The sequence below is a fragment of the Piliocolobus tephrosceles genome, chromosome 1, assembly GCF_002776525.5.
Source record: "Piliocolobus tephrosceles isolate RC106 chromosome 1, ASM277652v3, whole genome shotgun sequence".
NCBI classification, from domain to species: domain Eukaryota; kingdom Metazoa; phylum Chordata; class Mammalia; order Primates; family Cercopithecidae; genus Piliocolobus; species Piliocolobus tephrosceles.
In genome coordinates this window covers 5713359-5726375 of record NC_045434.1, presented here as the reverse complement: position 1 = coordinate 5726375, position 13017 = coordinate 5713359, and positions in this window count along the sequence as shown.

Below are 13017 nucleotides of genomic sequence, written 5' to 3'. Positions count from 1 at the left end.
TTGGCTGTGTGTTTATCATAGATGGTTTTTATTACACTGAAGCATGTCCCTTGTATTCTGATATTGCTGAATGTTTTAATCATAAAGGGATGCTGGATTTTGTCAAATGATTTTTCCATATCTATTGACATGATCATGTGAGTTTTGTTTTTAATTCTGTTTATGTGGTGTATCACATTTATTGACTTGTGTATGTTGAACCATACCTGCATCCATGGTATGAAATCCACTTGATCATGGTAAATTATCTTTTTGATATGTTGTTGGATTCAGTTAACTAGTATTTTGTTAAAGATTTTAGCATCTATGTTCATCAGGGATTATCAGTCTGTACTTTTCTTTTTTGGTTATGTTCTTTCCTAGTTTTAGCATTAGGGTGATTCTGGCTTCATAGAATGAATTAAGGAGAGTGCCCTCTTTCTCTGTCTTGTGAAATAGTGTCAATAGGATTGGTACAAATTCTTCTTTGAATGTCTGGTAGAATTCTGCTGCAAATTCATCTGGTCCTAGACTTTTTTTGTTGGTAATTTTTAAATTATCATTTCAATCTCACTGCTTGTTATTGGTCTGTTCAGGGTATCTAATTCTTCCTGAATTAAGCTAGGAAGGTTGTATTTTTCCAGGAATGTATCCATCTCATCTAGGTTTTCTAGTTTATGCATGTAAATGTGTTCATACTGGCCTCACATTATCTTCTGTATTTCTGTGGTGTCAGCTGTAAAATCTCTCATTTCATTTCTCATTGTGGTTATTTGGATTTTCTCTCTTCTTTTCTTCATTAATCTTGCTAATGGTCTATCAATTTTATTTATCTTTTTGAAGAACCAGCTTTTTGTTTCATTTATCTTTTGTAATTTTTTTGTTTCAATTCATTTAATTCTGCTCTGATCTTGGTTAGTTCTTTTCTTCTGCTGGGTTTTGGTTTGGTTTGTTCTTGTTTCTCTAGGTCCTTAAAGTGTGACCTTAGATTGTCAGTTTGTGCTCTTTTAGTCTTTTTGATATAGGCGTTTAGGGCTATAAACTTTCCTCTTAGCATCACCTTTACTGTATCTCAGAGGTTTTGATAGGTTGTGTCACTATTGTCATTATGTTTGAATATTTTTTTATTTCCATCTCGATTTCGTTTCAACCCAAGGATCATTCAGGAGCAGATTATTTAAGCTCCATGTATTTGCATGGTTTTGAAGTTTCCATTTGGAGTTGATTTACAATTTTATTCCACTGTGGTCTAAGAGAGTGCTTGGCATAATTTCGATTTTCTTTAATTTGTTGAGGCTCTTTTGTGGCCTATCATATGGTCTATCTTGGAGAACGTTCCACGTGCTGTTGAATAGAATTATATTCTGCTGTTGTTGGATGGAATGTTTTGCATGTATCCATTAAGTCCATTTGTTGTAAGGCATAGTTTAAACCCATTGTTTCTTTGTTGACTTTCTGTCTTGATGACCTCTCTAGTGCTGTCAGTGGAGTACTGAAGTCCCCCACTATTATTGTGTTGCTGTCTATCTCATTTCGGGTCTACTAGTAATAGTTTTATAAATTTGGGAGCTCCAGTGTTAGGTGTATATATGTTTAGGATTGTGATACTTTCCTGTTGGACAAGGCCTTTTACCATTATATAATATCCCTCTTTGTCTCTTTTAACTGCTGTTGCTTTAAAGTTTGTTTTGTCTGATGTAAGAATAGCAACCCTTGCTTGCTTTTGGTGTCCATTTACATGAAATGCCTTTTCCACCTCTTTAAGTTTATGTGAGTCCTTACGTGTTAGGTGACTCTCTTGAAGGGAGTGGATAGTTGATTGGTGAGTTCTTATCCATTCTGCTCTTCTGTGTCTTTTAAGTGGAGCATTTAGGTCATTTACTTTCAATGTTAGTATTGAGGTTTGAGGTACCATCGCATATACCATGCTATTTGTTGCCTGGGTACTTTGGTGTTTTTTTTGTTTTCTGTCTTTGTTTTTTGACTTCTATTTTTGTTTTATAGTTCCTGTGAGATTTATGCTTTAAAGAGATTCTGTTTTGATGTGTTTCCAGGATTTGCTTCAAGATTTAGAGCTCCTTCTAGCAGTTCTTGTAGTGGTGGCTTGGTAGTGACTAATTGTCTCAGCATTTGTTTGTCTGAAAAAGACTGTATCTGTCCTTCATAAATGATGCTTAGTTTCATTGGATACAAAATTCTTGGCTGATAATTGTTTTGTTTGAAAAGGCTGAAGATAGGACTCCAATCCTTTCTAGCTTGTAGGGTTTCTGCTGAGAAATCTGCTGTTAATCTGATAGGCTTTCCTTTATAGGTTACTTGGTGCTTTTGTCTCACAGCTCTTCAGGTTCTTTCCTTCATCTTAAGTTTAGGTAACCTGATGACAATGTGCCTAGGCAATGATCTTTTTGCAATGGATTTTCCAGGTGTTCTTTGTGCTTCTTGTATTTGGATGTCTAGGTCTCTAGCAAGGCTGGGGAAGGTTTCTTCAGTTATTCCTCCAAATATGTTTTCCAAACTTTTAGATTTCTCTTGTTCCTCAGGAACACCAATTATTCTTAGGTTTGGTCATTTAACATAATCCAAGACTTCTTGAAGGCTTTGTTCATATTTTCTTATTCTTTTTTCTTTGTCTTTCTTGGATTGGGTTAATTCTAAGACCTTGTCTTGAAGTTCTGAATTTCTCTCTTCTACTTGTTCAATTCTATTGTTGAGACTTTCCAGAGTATTTTCGATTTCTATAAGTGTGTCCAGTGTTTCCTAAACTTTTGGATTTTTATTTATGGTATCTATTTCATTGAATATTTCTCCCTTCACTTCTTGTATCCTTTTTTGGATTTCCTTGCATTGAGCTCTGCCTTTCTCTGGTCCCTCCCTGATTAGCTTAGTAATTAACCTCCTGAATTCTTTTTCAGGTAAATCAGGGATTTATTCTTGGTTTGAATCCATTGCCAGTGAGGTAGTGTGACTTTTTCAGGGTGCTGAAGAGCCTTGTTTTGTCATATTACCAGAGTTGGTATTCTGGTTCTTTCTCACTTGGGTAGGCTCTGTCAGAGGGAAGGTCTAAGTCTGAAGGCTGTTGTTCAGATTATTTTGTCCCACCAGGTGTTCCCTTGATGTAGTACTCTCCCCGCTTTTCCTATGGATGTGGTTTCCTGAGGGCCAAGCTGTAGTTATTGTTTTCTCTCTTCTGGGTCTAGCCACCCAGCAAGTCTACCAGGCTCTGGGCTGGCACTGGGGGTTCTCTGCACAGAGTCCTGTGATATGAACTGTCTATGGATCTCTCAGCCATGGATACCAGCACCTGTTCCTGGTGCTGGGGGAACAGGGGGGTGAAATGGACTCTGTGAGCGTTCTTATCTTAGGTGGTTTAATGCTCTATTTTTGTGCTGGTTGGCCTCCTGCAGGGAGGTGCTACTTTCCAGACAGCATCAGCTGTGGTAGTACAGAGAGGAACCGGTATTAAGCAGGGACCCAGAACTCCCAAGAGTATATGACCTTGGTGTTCAGATACCAGGGTGGGTAGGGAAGGTCTATCAGGTGGGGGCAGGGCTACGTGTGTCTGAGCTCAGACTCTCCTTAGGCGGGTCTTACTGTGGCTGCTGTGAAGGATGGGGGTGAGGTTCCCAGGTCAATGGAGTTATGTTCCTAGGAAGATTATGGCTGCCTCTGCTGAGTCATGCAGGTCGTCAGGGAAGTAGGGGAAAGCTGGCAGTCACAGTCCTCACCCAGCTCCCACACAATCTAAAGGCCCGATCTTACTCCCACCGTGCCCCCTCTAACAGCACTGAGTCTGTTTCCAGGCAGTAGGTGAGCAGGGCTGAGAACTTGCCCCAGGCTACCCACCTCCCGCCTGTGAGTCTGCATGTAGAGTCTGCATCCCTGTAGAGTCTGCATGCCCGATTCATGCCCTCCTATGAGTTTCTGGCCAGGAGGCTTCTTGACCAGTTCAAAACGTTACAACGTTCAGCTGGAGAGTTCCTTCTCCCTGTGGCATTTTCCCCACGCCTCTGGCTGCCCTCTCAAAGGATCCCTGTGAGTCAGGCAGGAATGGCCTGCTTGGGGACCCAGTGAGCTCATGGGGCCATTCCCGCTGCTTCCTCTACCCCTGTATTTTGCTCAACTCTCTAAATTTATTCAGCTCCAGGTAAGGTCAGAATCTTCTCCCGTAAACTTGACCTTCAGTTTCCCCAGTGTGGGTATGTGTTCAGGGGCAGAGGATCTCCTTTCCCACTTCCGCATTTTGGCCATTCATAGTATTTGGGGTGTTTCCCAGGTCCTGCAGGAGCAATCCACTTCCTTCAGAGGGTCTGTGGGTTCCTTTGGGTTTCCTGCTTTATTCCTGCAGTTGTTCTGGAGCTAAAATTCACAATGTGAGCCTCCACACACTGCTCTGTCTGAGTTGGAGTTGCAATCTAGTCCTGCTTCCCATCTACCATCTTGTCCCTGTTTCTCCAGTATATACCAAAAATCTATAATGCTCTAAGTATATACCAAAACTCTATGATGCTCTAACTAATGTTAAGAATGTGGTATGGGTACAGTTTTTTTTTTTATGTTATTATGATTTCAGTACTTTTGGGGGAACAGGTGGTGTTTGATTACATGGATAAGTTCTTTAGGTGTGATTTCTGAGATTTTGGTGCACCCCTCACCCAAGCAGTGTACATTGCACCCAATATGCAGTATTTTATTCCTCACCTCCCCCTACCCTTCTCCCCAAGTCCCCAGAGTACATTATGTTATTCTTATGCCTTTGTGTTTTCATCGCTTTGCTCTCACTTATAAATGAGAACATACGATGTGTGGTTTTTCCATTCCTGAGTTACTTCACTTAGAATAATGGTCTTCAGCTCCATCCAGGTTGCTGCGAATGCCATGGTGTGCTGCTATAAACGTACCTGTGCAAGGTCTTCTTCATATAATGAATTCTTTTCCTCTAGGCAGACACCCAGTAGTAGGGTGTGGTTATCTTTACGATGTTACACAATGATTTGTTGACCAGAATTCAGCATTATACTCTTCCTAAGGGTATTAACATTTGTTTTCAAAGAACACACCTGAAAATAAAATTTCACTTTAATCCTTAATCACACACATGCACACACACGCGCGCACACACACACACACACACACACAATTAATCACTCTTGTATTCCCTCTTCCACATATGAGAAAAATTAGGTTTACCTCGAGGATAATATTATGGAACTATGATTCCAAGTCCCTTCATCAAGCAGAAAAGCATGAAATGTCTTTCAGGTGACTTTAATTTATATTCAGCTTTCTTCTTTACAATACTACACACTCTCTCATTTTGTTTTACAATTCTTCTAATATATTTTCTAATAAAGAAGCTCAGATCTCTTTTTTTCCATTAATAGACATTTCTTCATTTAAATATCTGCCTATTCTTTTCTTCCCTCTCAAAAATGATCTTATATATAAAGTGGGTCACAGAAAACTGTTAATGTCAAGTCATGCAAGATCCATTAAACCACCTTCCGGGGTTTAGGAAGCAATAGAGAACATTACCAGGAATCTATTTCAGGTAGAAAACACTCCTGTTTCTAGTGTACTTCTCTAAGAAAATGATTCTGTTAGAAAAAAAATAGGTAATGTTAAATATTGTACTTGTTTTCAATGGCTTAAAAATCCCAAAATTTTAGGCTCCCCAAAGATTAAACAAAAGTAAAACTGTATTATATTGTATGTTATCTGATTAACAGTTTTGCAAACTGCCTTTTTAAAACTCTTTAGACCCAGAACAGTATGAGAAAACACAGCATGCATTCAACTTGGAGTTGGAAAATCTAATTTTGATCTCTGATCTGCCCCCAACACACTGTGGTGGGATACACAGTATCTACTGGCTGCACTTTCCCCTCTGCGAAGTGTGGGGTAGAAACCAGATGATCATTTAGGCCAATATAACTCGGTGACATTTCCACGGTTCTCACCAGTTCATTCAATCTATACACATTCACTGAGTTCTCATCTTGTGCCAGGGGCTGGGGAAATAACAGATGACAGGGTATATATAGCCATGACCACTCAAGAGTCCAGGGGGATAGACCAGCAGGTGAATCAATATGAACACATTTTGAGATGTGGCTGTATCTGCCAAGTATTATCACCTGGCTTCTATCATTCTCCTCACTTTCTCGCCACATAAATAGGCACCTCCATCCACACCCATGTATACACACTCCAGCAGTCTCCCTACCAAAAGAAAAAATAGCTATTAATCCAAGTCGGTGAATAAACATCCACCATATCCTAATTTCATGTGGACAAAGGGTGTCTGAGTGGCTCAATTTTTTGGTATGACTTAGTTGTTAGAAATGTGAACCGATGGCTGAAAACTTTGCATTATGATTATGGAAAGAAAAGCAGTTTTAAAATTAAGGGGAGTTGTATATGAAAAAATGAAGACATTTCAGTTGTAACCAAGTCTGGAAGGACATAACCATGTTGCACTAACATGTACCCTCCATTAGTTGCTTATGCAGTCTGAAATTATTGCTTTGGTTTAAAGTATTCGCCACTGTTACAAGGTAAATCTTCATGGTGTAGATTATATTCTGTGCCTTTTCCAGTCATTAAATGCTTAATGTGAATTAGCTTCTCTGATTCTGTTTTACAGCAAAATGAGAGTAAAATGCTGCTGAAACTGTTCAAACCCCTCTGCTATATGTGAGAGCTGTGGGAGTAGATCCTGGTAGAGGTTCTGGAAAGGGGCTGAACTTAGGACTAAGCTAGGCTAAGGCTGTGGAAAATGGAGCCAAGAGAAAACCAAAGATGGTATTTGAGGCAAAGTCAAAGCTGAGACTCAAGAATGGGGCCCTAATGAAATATTAATCTAGAAGGTCAGAAACTATGAGACAAGGCAAGGTGCCAAATTCAGAAAGAAATGCAGCACAGGATTAATAAATTAAAATCAAGGCGGGAGGAGAAATTGGCCCAAAACTTACAGAAATGTCTCAAATATGAGTTAGAGAATCTTTTAATGGAAGTTGAGATCTTCTGAATGAGATAAAAGGACGAAATATATCAGCAAAGTCTTGCATACAAAGTCATCTGCTCTAGTGCCAAATCCTGTCACCCACTATTGAGATGGTACAGGAACATCTGTTGTCTCCTTTTGCCTTTGATCTGTTGTCTCCATTTGCCTTTGGTTTCTTTTCTTTCTCTCTCTCTCTTTTTTTTTTTTTTTATTTGAGATGGAGTTTCACTCTTATCACCCAGGCTGGAGTGCAGTGGTATAATCTCGACTCACTGCAACCTCCGCCTTCTGATTTCAAGTGATTCTCCTGCCTCGGTCTCCCGAGTAGCTGGGATTACAGGTGCATGCCACCATGCCCAGCTAATTTTTTTGTATTCTTAGTATACAGGGGCTTTCACCATGTCGGCCAGGCTGGTCTCAAACTCCTGACCTCATGATCCACTCACGTAGGCCTCCCAAAGTGCTGGGATAACAAGCATGAGCTACCACGCCCATCCTGGTCTCATTTCCTACAGTGCTAGATCTCCACCTTCCACACAAGTCCGCAGGGGAAACAGTCAGGATGGGGACATAGATTTTAGAGACTGATGGAGCAACTGGCTTAGTAAAATGGCATTTCTTTACCACTCATTTATCCCTCAAGCATCAGAGATATTGCTGAGTCAAACCCTCCCGAGTGCTGGACTCTTGCTTTCTTTTCCCAAATCGCACCACACTCATGAGATGTCATTAGTAGTGATGTTTTATCTGTCTTCACCTCTACAAAAACATGTTCCAGGAGGACAGGGATCTCTCTGTCTGATCTAATGAGTCCCTCACATCTATCAGAATCTGGTCCTTAATACATGTTTGTGGAAGGAGTTAATGAAAAGAACAGCCTTGTTCATTTTACAGATCAACCACCTAGATTTGATCTACAATGAATAACCACCCAAATCTCTCCAAACATAGGTTTCATCCTGAAGCCACTTTGCCAAGGTTAGATACAAGTTCAGGATAAATGTATTAGGTTGCTGCAAAAGTAACTGCAGTTTTGGCCGGGCACAGTGGCTCACGCCTATAATCCCAGCACTTTGGGAAGCCAAGGCAGGTGGATCACCAGAGGTCAGGAGTTCGAGACCAGCCTGACCAACATGGTGAAACCCTGTCTCTACTAAAAATACAAAAAATTAGCCAGGCGTGGTGGCGCACACCTGTAATCCCAGCTATTCAGGAGACTGAGGCAGGAGAATCGCTTGAAACCAACAGGGAGGCAGAGGCTGCAGTGAGCCGGGATGGCACCATTACACTCCAGCCTGGGCGACAAAGGTGAATCTCCACCTCAAAAAAGAAAAAAAAAGAAAAGAAAAGAAAAGAAAGTAATTGCGGCTTTGCCATTGAAAGTAACGGCAAAACAGCAATTACTTTCGCACCAGCATAATATTTACTTAATAAAATCTCTTTGGCACAGTCATTAAAAAGAACAAAATCATATCCTTTGCAGCAACATGGATGCAGCTGGAGGCCATTATCTTAAGCAAATTAACGCAGGAACAAAACACCAGGTACCTCATGTTCTGACTTACAAGTGGGAGTTAAACATTGGGTACTCATGGACATAAAGATGGCAGCAAGAAAAACTGGGGACTGCAAGAGGGAGAGCAGGGAGTGGGGTAAGGGATGAAAGACTACCTACTGGATACTATGCTCACTACCTGGATGACAGGATCAATTGTAACCCAAACCTCAGAGTCATTCAATATACCTATGTAACAACCTGCATGTGTACCCCCTGAATCTAAAATAAAAGTTGAAATTATTTATTTAAAAAAAGAAAAAGAAAAGTGAGTCAACTTGGCTGGGCACAGTGGCTCATGCCTGTAATCCCAGCACTTTGGGAGGCCAAGGTGGGCGGATCACGAGGTCAGGAGATTGAGACCATCCTGGCGAACACAGTGAAACCCTGTCTCTACTAAAAATACAAAAAAAAATTAGCCAGGCGTGGTGGCGGGCGCCTGTACTCCCAGCTACTCGGGAGGCTGAGGCAGGAGAATGGCGTGAACCCGGGAGGCGGAGCTTGCAGTGAGCCGAGATTGGACCACTGCACTCCAGCCTGGGCCACAGAGCGAGACTCTGTCTCAAAATAAATAAATTAATTAATTAAATAAATAAATAAATAAATGAAAAATAAAAATGAGTCAGCTTGACACATCTGGATGAGAGCAGTCAGTCAAGTGATTATGATTAAACCAGATCAAACTTTGTTAGCAGGAGGGGGCATTTAGGGGTTTTCCCTGAGGTGATATTTAATGATTTAGCTGTGGAGGGATTTCCCTCCCAAGCTGAGCATGACTGACACTGAATTGCATGGGAACAGGACCCTTCTAAGAGGCCATGAGGATGTTTGCCTGATGTACCCCAATAGGACTGAACTGGAAGGTATTTGTGGTGAACAGAATAGAGCTCCCCAAAGATGTCCATGTCGTAATCCCTGGAACCTGTGAATATGTCCCCTTACATGTCGGAAGGGACTCTAAAACTGTGATTAAGATAGGGACCTTGGGATGAGGAGATTATCCTGTAGTATCTGGATAGTTCCAGTCTAATCACCTGAGTCCTTAGAGGGGAGAATCTTTTTTAGCTGAGTCAGAGAGAGATGTGCTAATGGAAACAGGCTCAGGGAGACGCAATGTAAAAAGAACTCGACTCATTATTCCTGGCTTTGAAGATAGAGGAAGGAGCCAGGAGCCAAGAACTGTGGGTGGCTTCTGGAAGGTGGAAAAGCCAAGGAAACAGATTCCCCCCTAGAGCCTCCGGAAGGAACTCTGCCCTACTGACACCTTGATTTTAGTCCAGTGGGACCCGTATTGGAACTTCTGACCGCTTTGCATTGTTTTAAGATACTAATTTTTGGTAACTTGTTATGGCAGGAAAAGAAAACGAATACGGCATTGTATATGCCAACATCATCTCTTTGCTGTCTATTGCTACTTTGTTTGACACATTTTGTGTAAATAATAAAGCCATAATGTTGGGTTAGCTCCCCACAAATTTTTTAAGTAAATACATAAAAGCTCTTTGGGCTTAAGACACATATCCATTTGAGGAGCCTTTCAGCGTGAACCAGAAGTTTTCTTTACTAGAGGATAATTTATTTTTGTTTTTCTGCCCTGCTAGAATCACTTTCTGTTTACATTCTTTTCTGTCTTAGCACACAGCTTTATAATGGTAGAAAAGATAAGCAAACAAGGGTCTGAAAAGATTATGAGAAAGCAGTTTTACTTTGGGTTTTGCCTGCTCAGATGGCAATAGACACTTCAGATTAAACTCTGCCTGGAAATTTAAGCTCATTAGTGTTCCGTAAGGCAAAAGAGACCCCAACAGAAGTGATTTAAAAACAAACAAACAAACAAACAAACAAACAAAAAACAGAATTGGTACAAATGAGCTTTAGAGGAAAAAGAACGCAAGCACTTCTTTCCTCTGGAGGATGTCCCTTGGTGACAGACATGAGTGTTTTCCAATGTCGTTTAGAAAGATTTCAATAAATCTTTTAAAAATCGTTTTAAAGTTTTGGGGTATACAGTGTTAAATTCTCGGCCACCTTGAAAAACTCACCATTCAGAATAATATCCCCAGGGTTGCAGATGGCAAGTTGTCCACCCAATTCCAAGGCTCTCCTGCTCCTTTCTCATAAACACTGGCCACAACAAAGGGACAGGTACAGAAGGTAAGTAGATAGAGCCCTCCTATGGAAGCGGTGTCGCTCTGGCAAGTTGGAAGCAGAACTCCTGTGTTTTAGTCCTGTACTCACTAAGGTACAACAGTTTCTGTACTCAATGAGCACTTTCTGTACTCACTAAGGTAACAGCAGTTTCACCTGCAATGCCTATCTATACAAAAGTGATTCCTCTAATGTTCTATTTTCCCCCAACAGGCCTATCCTGTTCATTACAGCATCTTCTCTGGCCTTTGCCCCAGGATCCAAAGAGTCATCAGGTTCCCTATATCAGCTTGAATGTCTATAGAGGGCAGGTGATGAGCAGAGTCCTGGCTCTTCTGGCCCATTCACGGTGGTAATCTCCCCAGTTTCCAAATGCATAGGGATGTAAAGTATGGACTTGACAAATGGCAGAGTTCCTGAAGTATGAAATAAGAGTTGTCATTAGGAAAAGCCAAGAAGCCACCCAAATTGTCCCTTCCTCTCTCCCACCAAGACTGTGGTGATACCATGTTCTGAGCAGAATGGCAGATTGGTGCCACCCTCAAAGTCGTAAAGCTTGTAATGGTGGTGGACCTCATCATTTCCCCCACTTAATTCCATAGTCTGGCCCCTTAAATAAACAGGTAGGTCATGGTGGAACATGGTAGGCATCCACAAACTTAATCAAGAAGTAGCCCAGGCCGGGTGCAGTGGCTCACGCCTGTAATCCCAGCACTTTGCAAGGCCGAGGCAGGTGGATCACAAGGTCAGGAGTTCAAGACCAGCCTGGCCAAAATCATGAAACCCCGTCTCTACTAAAAATACAAAAAATTAGCTATGCATGGTGGCAGGCGCCTGTAATCCCAGCTACTTAGGAAGCTGAGGCAGAGAATTGCTTGAACCCGGGAGGCAGAGGTTGCAGTGAGCCGAGATCATGCCACTGCAGTCCAGCCTTGGCGACAGAGCGAGACTCCGACTCAAAAAACAGAAGTAGCCCAAGTGTGACTTCTGCGCTGGAAATGTTATCCTTTCTAGAACAGATCAGCGTCTCACATGGGATGTGTTTGCTGATCTGGTAATTCCATTCTGTTCAATACCCCATCAGGAAAGAGGATCAGGAGCAGTTTACATTCCTAGTCTTGTCCCAGGGCTATTAACACCCCTGTTTTCTTAATAATATTGTCTGAAGAGAGATATTTTTGGCCACACATTCCACAGAGCAGCACACTGGCCCACTATGTTGATAACATCATGTTCATTGGATGGGATAGGCAGAAAGTAGCAGGTTCCCTGGATGTACTAAGACAAATACAATCCAGAGAGTGGAAGATAAACCCTACAAAAATTCAGAGACCTCCCACATTCATGAGTATTTGGGGATCCAGTGGTCTGGGGCATGCTAGGATATTTTCTCCTCCAAAATAAAGAATGAGTACTACATCTTACACCTCCTACCACTAAGAAAGAAGTACAATTCTTGGGAGGCTTTTTCGGGTTTTCAGGTAGCATATACCAAACTCGAGAATACCACTCCAGCTCATTGGTTAGTAGATTCAGAAATCTGACCATTTTAAATGGAGCCCTGAGCAAGATAGAGTCCTGCAACAGGGCCAGAAGATCCCATGGTGTTTGTGGTATCTGTGGTAGATAAAGACACTGAATTGGAGATCTGGCAACTCCCATGGCAGAATTTCAGGCTGGACTCCTAGGATGGTGGACCACTTGAAAATATCTTCTGGAAGACTAAGGGGTCCTTTCCTAGAGACTGAGCTCTGACCTTAGATCATCAAGTGGCCATGCAGCCAGAATTTCCCATCATGAGCTGAGCTATCAGACCAATCAAGTCATAAAATCAGGGGGCACAGCAGCAATCCTTTGTACAATGGAGGAGGAACACCTAGGATTTGGCACAAGCAGGAGCATCAGGCACAAGTAAACTGCATAAACCAGTGACCACGTTCCAACATTTCCTAGCCGGTTGTATCAGTGCCTCTCTGTCAACACTCACCTATGTCCTAATGCTGTCGTGAGAGACACGAAGTGAACTTAGTGTTGGGAGACGGAGGCTGGATGGCCCTCGGGGGCTGACCCACAGGGTGCCAGACTTTGGGATATAGCAGAGAGAGCTTGGCATGGCTTATTACTCCAGACTGTAGAATCCTGGAAAAGAGCTACCATGCAGCCCACGCCTGGTCGACTGGAGGACCACCTTAGTGGAAGGGGACAATCAGGGCCTCTGGCCTGCCATGTGCACAAGCATAACAATTGCTGTTGTTTAACATGTGGATGGAATATTTGATCCATTTCAACCAGGCATTTGCATCTTGGTATGCTGTTTTAATTGCCAAAGTTT